We start from the raw sequence: 14,439 nt of genomic DNA on the forward strand, positions 1-14,439 counted from the left end.
GCTGGGGAGGAGGTCCCGGGGTTACTCTACAGTAGATACCCAAGAAAGCTAAGAAAGCCTTTATGAACTTCAGGAAAGGAAAAGTAACCCATCATTTGTAACATGCCAAACAAAATGGTCTCTCAAAGCAATTTGAGCCCAAAAGTTTTAGAGGACATAAATATAGCACACAGATATGGACACAGTGACGCCTGGGACAGATCCCAAGTGTCAGTGTAAGCCCATTTCCACAAGGGAGGGGAGTAATGTTGAATTCTGAGGCAGTCCAAAATTTTGCCTTGATTCCTAAATTAGTTTAGAGGACAATTGACTTACCTTCCAATTCAGTTTAGGTTCTTAGGTCACATAACAGGACTAAGATTGTCATTGTGTCCTCTCTTCTTTGGTAAGCTACTGTGGCAGCATTCTTAAGTCTGGGTTAACCTAAAAATCAGTGACACTTGGGGAATGGGCTGGTGGCTTCTGAGTAAATTTAAAGTTGACTGTGGAGAATAATACTATCCTTTCGATGGCTAATAACTTTTTTTAAAGGGTAGTGTCTAAAGTCTGGCCCAAATTTGAGAATATATGGATTAGATTACCTATAAAGTCCTGCTTATTATGCTATAGCTCGGTTGTTGTTCACTTTGTTTACTACTGTGGGCCACATGTAATTTGTTTTTTTAAAGATGTGTTTTGTCAGTGGGAACTTCATAATGGGGTTTGTTTGTGTATAATTAAAACAAGATTGGCTATGAGTTAAAGTCCACTTTCAAATCTGGACTGTGAAAACAAGAAGTATTTTAACACTGAGAATTACCCACTTCCGTTCTTACTGGAACCCACACCGTCGGGGTTCTGCCCCCAATAATCCACCGAAGCTTCTCCTGCCAAGGTCACCTTGAACACCAACTTGCTGATCCAGTGGCCAATTTTAAGCCTTCATTAAGCCTGACCCGACAGCAGGGCTGGACTTAGCAGACAGCTTCCTTCCCACAAAACATGTTTCTCTCTTGGCGTCCAGGGCACCAGATTCCCTTAGTTCCCCCTCACCTCACTGCATGCTCTTCCTTGATTTAGTTTGTAATTTTCCTGCATCTCCCTCCCTGGAGAGACTCGCTGCTCATGGCTTGGGCATCTTTTCTGTCTACACTTGCTCCTGCAGTGGCTTCATCCATCCTTATGCTCTCCACACAGCCTGCAGCTTGAGAGTGACCAGTTGTCCAGGTGCATTCATGATTCTCTTCAGGCCAGATTCCTGTCCCCAGCTCCACACTCGTTCTTGCTACCTGAATATCTAGCCGGTGTTTCTGATTCAGCACGTTTCCAGCCAGGCTTCTGACCCCAGCCCCTGAACTCAGCTCTTCCTTCAAGCTCTTTCTTTGTAACTGACACCAAAACTCATCACAGCATTTTTTATTCCTTTCTTTCTTTCATGCTCATCAAATCCATCAGGAGTGCACTAACATGCCTTTCAAAACACGTTTACAATTCACCAATGTGTTGGTCAGTTTTCTGACACTGTAACAAACACCTGAACAAATCACCTTTCAAGGGAAAAGTTTTTGACTCATCATGTGGAGGTTCCATGGTCCATGGCCCTCTTGCTTTGGGCCTGTGGAGAAGCAGCCCAGCACAGTGTATGGAGGAGCGAAACTTCTCACCATGTGCCTAGGAAGCAAAAAGGAGCGAGAGTGCCAGGGCCCCAGGGTCCCCTTCAGGGCACACCCCAGTGACCTGAAGACCTCATAAAGCTCCCACCGCCTTCAGCAGCACCAGCTGGGGACCACATTCCTACACATGGGCCTTTGGAGGCTCCTCCAGGTCCTAACCACTGCAGCTCCCTCTCACCACCTGTGTCATTACCATATTGGTTGGTTCACCGTCAGCTTCCATGTGACGCCGGCAAGGACCACTCGCTTTCGCTTCATCCTTCCTCCTGGCCTTCCTTCATCCTGCCATGCACAAGTCTGCTTCCAGTATAGCAGCCAGGGTAATAGTTGAAAAGCACAAAATAATTCACTCTCCTATTCAAAACCCGTCAGCCGTTTCCTGTTACAATCTGGATACGACCAAGGTCATGACAGAGCCCCTAAGTCAGGATCTGTGCCACTGCCCCTCTGCTCTAAAGAGCCACCTTCCACCACTCCCGCCACACTGCTCCAGCTTCTCTGGACCTCCCCGTGCTGCTCCTCGAGCAGACCAGGCCCTGCCTCCGCTGGGCTTTTGCCTCTGCCTGAAACTCTCGCTCCGGGTGCCACCTGCCTGCCGTGCCCGTTCACCTGCTACGGGTCTGTGCACAGTCATGTCAGGGAGGTGTCCAGCCATGCCTGTTTAACATCAAAACCCACTTTCCTTAGCGCTCTCTTCTTTTTTGCTGCTTGGCTTTTCTCCACGGAAGTATCCACCAGGTGGCGCCCTGTGCACCTCCTTTATTGATTTTACCATGTACTGCCCCTTGCTAGCATGTAAGCTCCTCACGGCAGGGAGATTCGAGGGTTTGGGTTAGGCCATACCTCAATACCTAGGTAAGTACCTAACATATAATAGGTACTCAAGAAATATTAGCTGGCTTTGAATTTAAATACTTGAAGTTTCATTTAATACTGGAGGTTATGACTGTTTTATTTTCTAAAGACTGGTCTGAAAGGAATGAAATGTCACTTTCAACAACATGACTTAGCGGAAGATACATGTTTTCAGTGTAATTATGGAAAGATCTACGACTTTAATGCAAGAGGAGAATCTATAAGTTAAAATAGAAAAGCATGTGAAGGATGTTTATATTTTAAAATTCTGAATTGTACTGAGGAAGAGTCATCTATATATTTACCAAGATGCTTTTATCATAACATTTTAATTGAGATATAATGATGTTACATGTTTACAGGGTACCAGGTGATGTTTCAATGCATATATTAGGTAATGTTTGAATTAAGTTGAAAATATCTCCTCAAACATTTGTCATTTCATGTGGTGAAAGCATCCAAAATCCTTTCTATTAGGATTTTTAAAATATGTAGTGCATTACTGTTACCCATAGTAACATAAACATCAGAGCTTCTTGTTTCTAAGTATAATTTATCATCTGTTGAACAACCTTTCTCCAGCCCTTCCACCCTCTAAAATTTCCTACTTCTGTAAAACACTATTCTACTCCCCACTTCTACAGATCAGTTTTTCAAATTCCACACATAATGAGATCATGCACTACTTACCTTTCTGTGTCTGGGTTATTTAACTTAACATAATGAGCTCAGTTTTATCCATGTTGTCATAAGTAACAAAAATTTCATCCTTTTAATGGCTGAAAAGTATTCCATCATAACACATTTCCTTGGCCCATTCATACCCAATGGAAATGCAGGTTGTTTCATTTCACAGTATCAGTTGTTCTAAAACATGAATGCAGGACATCTTTCCTTTTTTTTTCTTTTTTATCCTCTTCATTTTCTTTCATCAACATGTTGTCTTTGTTGTCTTATATTTTGCTTCTTTGCCTCTTCAGTCCTAGCTATTTTATAAATATTGTAAATAAGATTTTTTCATTTTCTTTTGCTGATGATTGATTTTTATATCCTATAACTGCTACATTTATTTACTGGTTTTAATAATTTCTGCTGTGGTATCTGTGATTTTGTGTAAGATCAGGTCATCTGTAAGTAGTGACAGTTTGTTGCCTTTTTTTTTTTTTTTTTTTTTTTTTTTGTCCTTTTGAGGCAGGGTCTAGCTATGCAGTTCAGGCTGGCCTTGAGCTCACTTTGTAGCCCAGGCTGGTCTCGAACTGGCAACAATCCTCCTGCCTCAGCCTCCCGAGTGCTGGGATTACAGGCCTGCGCCACCACATCTGGCAATAGTGACAGTTTGACTTCTTCCTTTCTGTTTCCTTTTCTGCCTGCTTGCTCTTTAAGAGTTCTGGTACTATACTATGTTGAGTAAGTGTCAAAATTGGCAGCCTTATCTCATTCAAAATATTAAAGAGAGAGATCCTTCCACTTTCCCTCATTCCATGTGGTATTAGCTACTGACTTATTATCCATGGCCTTCGTTGAGGTACGTTCCTGTCACATTTAATGTGTTCAGAGTTTCAGAAAACTTTATCATTATGGTACCCAAGAATGAACACCATTTGGCTACTAAATTTTACACACACAAAATTAATCATTAATGCAAAGAGATAATAGTAATAATAATTTTAATTTATGTAGTAATGAGTTTAAGTTTTAATTTTTAATAATTTTTAAACTTGTAACTAATTCAATGTTTTTTAAATTTTTTAATAATTTTTAAATTGTATAATTTGTAAGACACCACTATATACATTAGCTAGCTATTAGGGAGTAACAAGGGTGATTCCTATGGTAGCAATTTGCACATGCAGATAGTGAGACTAAGATTTGCTAAGAAATTGCTCAGCTTTTATGCAACTGGTTTGATTGATATAAATCAAATATATGTCTCTTCAATTGAAATTTACCCTCACCCCATCTCAGTCCAGAATTTATCTGCAGCCTTTTGCAACCTTTGAGTGCTCAAAAAATGCCAGGTAGTCAACAAACCAACTCCAGTGAAATACACCGTGCTGCAAGTTTCAACAGAAAATCTCACCTGTTGCTCAACTACAGATTGCAACTGAAGGTGAAATAATGTTAATCTGCGGGTAATTATTTAACTTTCTGATCACCTGCATTTTGGCAGGCAGGATGGACTGCCACCTTTCTGATAATCAGCTAATAAATCCTCATGATTGTTACACTTTTATGCAGAGCAGTAATCTGAACAAATTGGCCGCTGACAGCTGCGGTAAATTGCCAAGAATGAGTGCTGTCAGAGAACAAGTTGTTTTTATGAACGTGCAGAATAAGTAAATCCTGGGTCATGCAATTTCATTCAGTTGGAGTTATTTGCAATCCAATATAGCAAGATTTATAACATTGTTTATTAGTGTGCAAAATGCTTGTTTATCTTTAAAGTGGCATTGATTTGGTGTCCGTATATTTTAGGTTGGTGAATTGCTACTGACTTCATTTGTTTTGTTATCAGGGCTTATGCATGGGTACTGGCCCAGCATGACACAGTGTTACAAATGTAAGCCTGCATAGAGAGCTTAATTTCAACAAAAATTTTTATTACATGATATATGATAAGGAAAACTCTAAACTGCCAAGTGCTGGGTGAACAACAAATGCCTTCCCTTTCTACAGCCATAAAAATAAATCTATGACTGTATTTAACACCAAGAAAAGATAATGTGGGGGGGCTGGGGATTTAGCTCAGCGGCAAAGCGCCTGCCTGGCAAGCGCAAGGTCGTGAGTTCGGTTCCCGGTACAGGAGAAAAACCAAAAAAAAAAAAAAAAACAAAAAAACAAGATAATGTGGGTATATAGGTATACACATGTGTGCTTGGGTTTATTCTGGTAAATGAAGAAAGAAGTCCTTGACTCTGAATCTTAACCAAACTAATGTGCTTTTCACGTTGAAGGTCAGAACTTTAGAGAATTTGACACTGTATAGATTCTGATTGGAAACATTTCTTATTTCTGGCACCAAAACAACAATGATTCTTTGGTTTCCTGCATAAATAAAACCAAAAGTGATCCTGTTGCATTATTAGTTTGAAAGCACAAAGATAGCAACCAGCAAACTCTAAACTGGGGAGAGCTTTACTTATAAAATTATTCTATTTTTTTGCTGTTTTTCTTCACTAATGACTGACTGGAATAGTTCATTAGGAAGATTGGCAATATTTAAATAAAGAATTGAAAGTGTCATTAATTTTTGTCTTGGCTTTTTATAAACTCAACATAACCCAGATCTATTATAATCCCTTTTTTCATGAGTTGCTATTTTTTCTTCTGAAAGTTTTCTCACAAAATTTATAGTCATTGCAATATCTCTTTAAAATGGGCAGAGTTTCCAAGATAATTTCATGCACCTCTGAGCTACATACAGAAGCTATGTAGCATCCCTGCAAGTCGGTGAACAGGGAATCCAAGAACTGAACACAAGTGTGCTCTGATGAGACAGTCTCCCCAAAGGGAATTGGACAGGGACAGCTCCTGACAATAGAAATGCAATGACAGAAATCATCTTCTGGCAGCATCAGAGAAAAATGTAAAACTTCACAATCATGAATTTAAAAACACTCACATTTACATGTTGGATCCTTTAAAATGTAAGCATTCCAAGGAGTTCTGTGTTATACTGATTTATAAGATTTCATAACATATTAATAATGTTAATGTAAAGGAGTACTCACATATTAAGGAATTTTAAAAGCTGCAGAAAATTTATTATTAAAATTGGTTAAAAAATTATGTAAAGTTGTGCTTTTGAAAATCTTCTTCCCTCTAGAACATCTAAAGACAACTGTCTTTCTCTTCTGAAGCCTTCATTTTTATGTTGTTTTGTTTCTCTATTTTTTATTTGTATTAGCACATGTTTGTAGTATATAGTGATTACCTTCATATGGGAGTTGATACTTGGACAAAACATATCTTAATTCTTATTCCTCTCCCTCACCTAATCATCATAGCTTAAAAACATCATTAGCTACTATTTTAAGGCGTAAAATATGCTTAGAATTTCATCATTAAAGAAGCACGGTTTATATTTCTATTGCAAATATTCCTGTTGGTAATTTTGGATTGTTTTGACTGGATTCTCGCGAGATCTGACTGTACCACCAATGGTTTGTGAATCATCGTGCGGCTAACACGGAGCTCAAGGACAAGTGTCAGCTCGGCAGATTCTTGTTTATCATTGCAGTTCACTTGTGCATGTTCAATTAGCATTATCTTCAATCCACAGTTCTTTTACTGGGCTCTTTTAAAGCCAATTGACCATTTTGCGAGGATTAGTTCAGTTAAAACAAGATGATATAATCCGTAAATCCACTTAACAGGGCATGTAGGAGCTGCAATTTAGTGAGCGCAGAAGGCGTCCCTGTCAACTCTCTGTGCTCTGCGACTTCTGCTTGCTCTTCCGGGAAACAGACGTGGGTCACGGGGTCCGGGCCGCCGGTGTTAGAGTGAATATTAACTCTCATTACATGAGAAGTGATTCCAGCTAGTTTCAAACTTTACTTCCCATATCCCAGGGGACTTCCTTCTACACACCCAGAGTGCTAATCACCAGACTCTTAATCTGGGAAGAAATGCTACTGGTCACTGGTGCAAAGTCAGTCGATAGAAAGGTGGAGGAGAAGAAAGAGTGATAAAAACCAAAATTTTTCTCCATCAGCTCTTAGGAGAAAATGTCACGTGATAAAGATAACTAATATTCCTTTCAAGTGTCTAAGTAATCCAACCCTATATATGAAAATGTATATTTTTAAGTGCAAGCAAATTCAAATTCTGATATGACATCAGGGAATATGGTTTAAGCTCTTGCTATCATTTAATTTCTTTGATCCTCAATTTCCTCATTTGTAGAATAAGTCAAAAAAGCTTGAAAATCTCCTTAAGTTTTAAGCCTATCAGTAGCTGTTCTATTGATTCATTGATTGACTAATTGATGAGTTGGGCTGGGTGTAGATAGTTTAAATTTTCTAATGTCAAAGTATGGTAAATGTGATAGAGCTATATTGGTAAAATTTAGGTATGTACAATGATCACATTCATCATAGGGGACTTGTATCTGTACCTGATATACCTTGACTTGCTTGGTTTTTTTGTCTTATTCCCCTCCCCTCCTGTCAGCCACTCTTCCCCTCCTTATTTACAAAGCTTTTTTCCATTTTATCCTTCTTTTCTCATTTTTTCTTTCCCCTTACTTCTTTCCCCCCTCCTCCCTCCCTAGTTACCCTTTCCTTTTGAACAATTTCTTCCCACTTCACTATGTCTCTTGAATAATATGGTTCTTATTTACACTTTCAGGTTCTCACACCAGTGAGACAATGTGATATTTACATACGTATCTTATTTATTTCACTTAAGAGTATGGTCTCAAATTGCATCCATTTAGCAATAAATATCTCAGGTTTATTCTTCTTTATGTCAGAATAGTACTTCATTACATAAAACAACCATATCTTTTATCCATTCCTTGGTTGGTGGGCATTTTGGTTGTTTCCAAGATTTAGCTATAACAAACTGTGCTGCTATACACATGGGTGTGCATATATCACTGTGGTCTATTTTGAATAATTTTGGGAAAATACGAAGAAGAGAAATAGCTGGGTGAAATGTAACCTTTAGTTTTAGTTTTTTAAGGAATCTCCACACTGATTTCCACAGTGGTTGCACCAGTCTACACTCTCACTAACAGTGGAAAAGGATTCCTTTTCCTCCACACCCCTACCAACACTTATTACTGGTTTATTTTCTGATGAAAGCCATTCTTTCTGGAGTGAGAATGAATCTCAGTGTTGTTTTAATTTACATCTCTCAAAGGACCAGTGGCATGAACATTTTTTCATATATTTATTTGCCATTCATACTTCTTCATCTGAGAAGGTGTATTCATCTCATGTGCCCATTTTGGATCAGGTCTTTGAATTTAGGGGCTCTGAGGAGATCAAAGAGGCTATCAGAAAATGGAAAGATATCCCTTCCCCTTGGGTAGGAAGAACCAACATACTGAAAATGGCCATGCTCCCGAAATTGTTATATAGATTTAATGCAATCCCAATCAAAATACCTGCCTCACAGAATTAGAGAAAACAATCCTAAAATTCATTTGCAGCCACAAGAGACCTAGAATAGCAAAGACAATTCTGGCCAACAAAGGCAAGGCAAGGCACAGCACAGTCCCTGACTTGAAAGTATGCTACAAAGCTACTGCGATAAAGTCAGCATGATACTGGCAAAAACAAACAAACAAACAAACAAACAAACAAAAACTAGACCTGAGGATCAATGGAACAGCTTAGAAGATGCAGAAACAACTCCAAACACACTCAGCCACCTTATCTTTGACAAAAGGGCCAAACGTGTTCACTGGAAGAAAGATATCCTGTTTAATAAATGGTGCTGGAAAAACTAGCTCTGCACATGCCAAAGACTAAAACCAGACCCATGTCTACCACCATGCACTAAACTAAAATTGAAATGGGTCAAAGATCTAAATATTAAATCAGAAGCACTAAATCTGCTGACAGAGCAAATAGGTAGAACTCTTGAAGACATAGGTATAGGCAAACACTTCATGAACAAAACCCAGATTGCATGGGAAATACTACACAGAATAAGCAACTGGCACCTCATCTTATTAAAAAGTTTTTGCACAACAAAAGAAATCACCAGCAGAGTGAAGAGATAACCCACAGAATGGGAAAAAAATTTAGCCAGTTGTCCCTCAGACAAAAGACTAATACCTCGAACATATGAAGAACTGAAATCAATCGAAGTATTTTGTTATACTATTTTTATGCTCTTATAACTATGAAAAGTCTAGCTCTTTAAAATTTATATTTCCTAAATGAAGAAACCTGAAGCACAGAGTTTAAATAAATAATTGAGCTTTATTAAAATTTCAGGGCTCTGGCCTTGTATTTGGAAGCCAAATAGCTTTTTGTTATTTTGTGGTTGTTCTGGAAATGAAGATCTGAGAAACTAGAAAGTTTAGAAGGGGCTGAATTTTCCCAAATCTAACAGAAGATCTGACACAGAGGCACTTAATAATTACTGAAACCAGGCTTGGTGGTGCATGCCTGTAATCCTAGTAGCCTGGAAGGCTGAGGCAGAAGGATCACAGCTTCCATCACAGCCTAGGCAACTTAGCAAGACCCAGTCTCAAAAATTAAAAAGGTGCTAGGGATGTAGCTTAGTGTGAAAACCTCACAAAAAAAGGAACTTCGTGAATCAGTGAATACGTGTTGGGAGAAAGACAGACCACTATCTCTGCAGGATAATATAGCAATGTAGAAGTGGAAGAAAAAGAACATTATTCACTAGTTCAATCAGTATCACCATTGTCTTCTCTAAATGTCCATATCTGTAAGTACTTTAATCCTTACAAAGCACCACCCATATTCAGGTATTGTGCTAGGTGCTGAGAATAAGATACTGTCCTGGCTCTCAAAATGTTTCAAGACATTGGGAAAGACAGCTGCAAGTTATTTTGATGACAATTTGCAAAAATTAACCAAGCAAAGATAGAAAGATGTATCATCTCAAGCAGAGATGCTCTGTCCAAACCTACTGAAATAGGTGAGCCTCACATAGATGGTGGGAGGATGAGGAGCCATCCGGAATGACAGGTAGTACAAATGCATCAGAAAGTGACACACAAATCAGTGGTAGCTTGTGGAGGGCATTGCTGCCTGCCTAAGGAGATCTCATGGGTGTCAGAAAGCCAGTGAAAGGACATGGTCAGGTGCATGTCCTTGACATCCATCACTGGAAGGGGTGAGCTGTGCCAATGGTTTTTGATTTACCTCAGGTTTCCTCGAAATAGAACTCCAGGCAACAATTAGGTGCTGATGATTTCCTGAGAGGTACTGTCCAAGACAGCGGGAATGTGGGGTAAAGACATGCAAGCAGGAAAGACTAGAGAGCAACAGAAGGTCATGGGTTACTAGGCTGGTCACTGTTTCCTGTGCTGCAGAGATGCAGATGATTGCTGAGCAGGTACACCCTCTGGATATGGCAGTCGGGTAGGATGCAATCATGTTTTGGAACAGCCCATGAGAGGGAAGATGGTATGGGAAGTTCTCCTCTCATCTCCATTCCACTGATCTAAATTTACCCCACTGGGAGAATACTTCTGCACTGTCACCCAGCTTCCTGGGCAGTTGATCTGGGCACCAGATCTTTTTGCCACGGTGCAGTTTTGCATGCAGAACCTAAAAAATCCACACAGGTGCCTGCTTGGCCTAGATGAACAGCAGTAGCCCATTTGGTTGAGGGTAAGAGTGTTCTCCTAGAAGTAGAAGACTCGGGAGAAACCCACAGCCATACCACTGGCTTTGAAAGCCCAGGAGACATGGCTTCCGGAGAATCCAGGGAGGTGCCTCAGGGGTGTCAGATAAGTTTTCGTACCACACAGGAGGAACCCGCAACATGAAACAGATATAAAGGGAGTTATTCTGTGATAAGAGGAAAGTCTCCAACCCCCTTTTCACATTTCCTCCCATGGTGACTTTACAGGCATACCCCAGTGTGCCTGAAAATACAATTTGAGATCAGATCAGATTAGATCAGATTAGATTAGATTCCTTCCCGCACCTACATTCAGATTTCTTTAGTAATGCATCTGAGGAGTAAGAGTTTATTGTCCATATGATAAACTTCTCCTTTTAGGTTTTTGGTTTGCGGAATTGCAAAGAAAGGTGTAGCAAGTGTAAACAGGGAGAGACTCCTAACAAATCATGGGATTTGGGATTTTTGAAAATTTAAAGTTCATCTTAGTTCAATTAACTCATAATTGCAGATGAGAGAAGTAAAATTCAAGAGGACGAGTTGTCTTGAAAAGGTCATACAACTAATTAGTGAAAAATGAAGGGCTAGAACCAAGGGAATCTGACTCGCTCTTCCCTCTGTAAATGCAGTTTTGGAGCTCAGGAGTGTGTGTCAGTGGTTTTTGAATTTTGCATTTTCACTCTAATAACATTATAAATCCCTGTATGCCAATACTGACCCACCAGATGACCACATAGGACTTCTGCATGTGGAGTAGAGTGAATCATTTCTTTGTGCTGGACTTAACCACGCAAGTGAGCTGAAGAGAGGGACCCTGCCCCGCGGATGGGTACCATGGTCCCACTGCCATAGACTGTGTCTGCAGTGTGTCTCCAGTGTTCTGTCTTCACATATTTGCTCTGAAGCTACAAGGGGGTGGAAAATGCTTTCTCTCCACTTTGATGCCCATCACTGAAGCAGTAATGCAAGCTTTATTCTCAGGTGAACAATTTGCTTCATTATAGGTCATGTTTAAAATGTCATTTTATTCCTGCCGAGAGTTTTTAGATGAATTGAAGTTCTGTACAACCTCAACTAAAACCTTGATGTTTAACATTCTCTCACCCAGCGTATTTATATAAACCATACTTCCTATCTCAGAATTATGAAAATCAAAATTCTGAAACACTGAAGACAGGACAGGACCTGGGATTTATGTTTTTTATTGGTGCAAGTTAGTGGAATAGAATAATGAGATGTATTTGGCTGTGTTGGTACCTGCGTCTCACACATTTTAATCACTTTCATCCCATTACCTTGTTCGTCTCCTTCCTTTCGTGCCCTCTCCCCTTAGCTGGTCCTCTGCCTGTACTCAATAAGGAAGTTGTAGTCGCTGTGGAAAAGTATTACAGTTCCTATAATTCATATTGCTAGCTTAAACTTCACTAGTTCACAGTTCTTAAAATTTAATTTGTACAACTTAGTCTTCTTATATGTTCCTATAAGAACTCTCCCCATGCTGGAGAGAGCTGTACAAAACCATGTTCATGCTTTTTCCTTTTCATTGGGAAATCCATAACTAACAGCCTGCTTCATACATGTATATACCTAAAGCATTAAGACAAAAACAACACCATTCTATACTTGGAAATTGAGATCATTTTCCTGTCAAAAAGAAAAGTCCAAATAGTACCCCCTCTGAGAACTGCTGCTAAAAACATAACTTCCTCCTACGAGGCATGGTCACCTAGTGACAATCTGGTAGACAAAAATGCTTACTGTGGATTCCTGATTCAAGGGATCAGGTTCTGACACTGCCGACAACTCTGTGTGTCCACGAAGTCAGTAACCTTTCTTCATTGGCAAATTAAAGATGGCAGGGATCACAAATTCTTACGCCTGTCCAAGCCAGGTAGAGTAATTAAGTGAAATATACCATCTGTCACTAACAGGCAGCCCTGAGGACAGGGACTAATTCAGAGAACATTTGTCCTGTATTTAAAATTACTGTATCTATCATCCAAACTTTTATTTAGCACTATCAGCAAAGACAGCAAATCTGTGGGTCAGATTCCATCTGAAAGAGCCAGCTGCAAATTCCTGGAGCAAATCATCCTTCGCACACCTTCCCGACTGCTAAGGCAAGGCCATGAGCACAGGGCAGGACGCGCCATAGAAGGAAATCCTCCGGAAGGCTTGAGGGCGTGTTAGTGTTTAAGAGTGTGACAGCATCATACAAAAGAATAAGCAAGGAAGGGCCTGGGAAATACATGGCCAAAGTGAGTGGAGATAAGAAAACAAAAGAAAAAAAAAAAACCAAAGTGAGTGAAAGTCCCTTCCTGGTCCCGACTGTCTCCAGCCGACAGTACTGGTGTTTTACAATCCTGTTCAATCCCCTAGTAGCACACTCCTGGTCCAAGCGAGGAAGTCATTCGCTTCTCCACAGGGACAGGCCAGGCACTGTGCCCCGTGCTGGAGAGAGCTGTACAAAACCATGTTCATGTTTTTTCCTTTTCATTGGGAAATCCGCAGAAGTGGCTGATGCTCACGCTTGTGCTTTTTTGCTCCCAATTTTTCCCAGGTGTTATTGATAAGAAGCTAATTCTGATTACTATTAGAATATTAGATAAGGATCTCGTATGTGTTTCCCCTGCTGAGCCTTTTGGAAGACGGCATGGGAGTAGTTGAAATGGGTGCGGTGTGAGTGGAAAGGGTGAGGTTCTGGATGTACATTCCCACCTGGAGGGCGCTTTCCAGACTGAGTGCAAACTCTCGCCTGTCCCTTTCCCAGTCACAGTTAGCCTTGAGCACACAGACCCCGTGCCACCCACCCGGCTGTCACAGGAGGTCCTCCCTTCACCACAGTCTCCTCCCTCGTTTGCGTCCGCTCCTGGCCATTGCTCACTGGTATGCACAATACATATTAGGCTTTAGTTCAGTGAACTTAACTACAGGCTGTGGGACCCAGTCCATGGCATTTAACTAAAATGCAAAACAATAAAGAGGCAGAGTGAAGAAGGAAAAGTAACAAAATTTAGTCCATCCCCAGTAAGTTAACTACTTTAGATATGTATGTTGGCTACGGTTATCTTGTAAGAGGCTCTTTCCTGTGTTAAATGCCTTTATTCACATATGCCACCCTGCTCTCTGGTTGTTGGTCTTGTCACCGTGTTCTCTGTCCTTTCAAAATCAATTGCCCTTTCTTCCTTTCTTCCTTCCTTCCTTTCTTTCTCTTTCTCTTTCTCTTTTTCTCTTTCTCTTTCTCATTTTCTTTCTTTCTTTTTCCTTCCTTCCTTCCTCCCTTCCTTCCTTCCTTCCTTCCTTTGTGTGTAGTGCTGGGGGCTGAACCCAGGACCTTTGCACTGAGCTATGTTCCTAACCCTTTTTTATTTTTTATTTTGAGACAGGGTCTTAATAAGTTAGTAAGTTGCCCAGGCTAAGCTCAAACTTGAGATCTCCCTGCCTCAGCCTCTCAAAATACAGAGACTACAAGCACGCATCACACACCTATCAGTGGGTATTTGTATGAAAACAGTTCAAAAGGGTTTTGGCTTGAGTGGCAAATGAAGTGCCAAAAGTTACAAAACCCCTGAGGACATAACACTTGGACCACATTGTT

General features: G+C 40.3%; 1 protein-coding gene across 8 annotated transcripts in view; it reads left to right on the forward strand.

The window, feature by feature from the left end:
* The window catches only part of Mctp1 (multiple C2 domains, transmembrane 1), a 517,439-nt gene that overhangs the window by 332,617 nt on the left and 170,383 nt on the right, over nt 1-14,439 (forward strand). The gene's annotated exons all lie outside the window — the stretch shown is intronic.

This window comes from Chinchilla lanigera, unplaced genomic scaffold (assembly GCF_000276665.1).
Source record: "Chinchilla lanigera isolate Chin_1 unplaced genomic scaffold, ChiLan1.0 scaffold00017, whole genome shotgun sequence".
NCBI classification, from domain to species: Eukaryota; Metazoa; Chordata; class Mammalia; order Rodentia; family Chinchillidae; genus Chinchilla; species Chinchilla lanigera.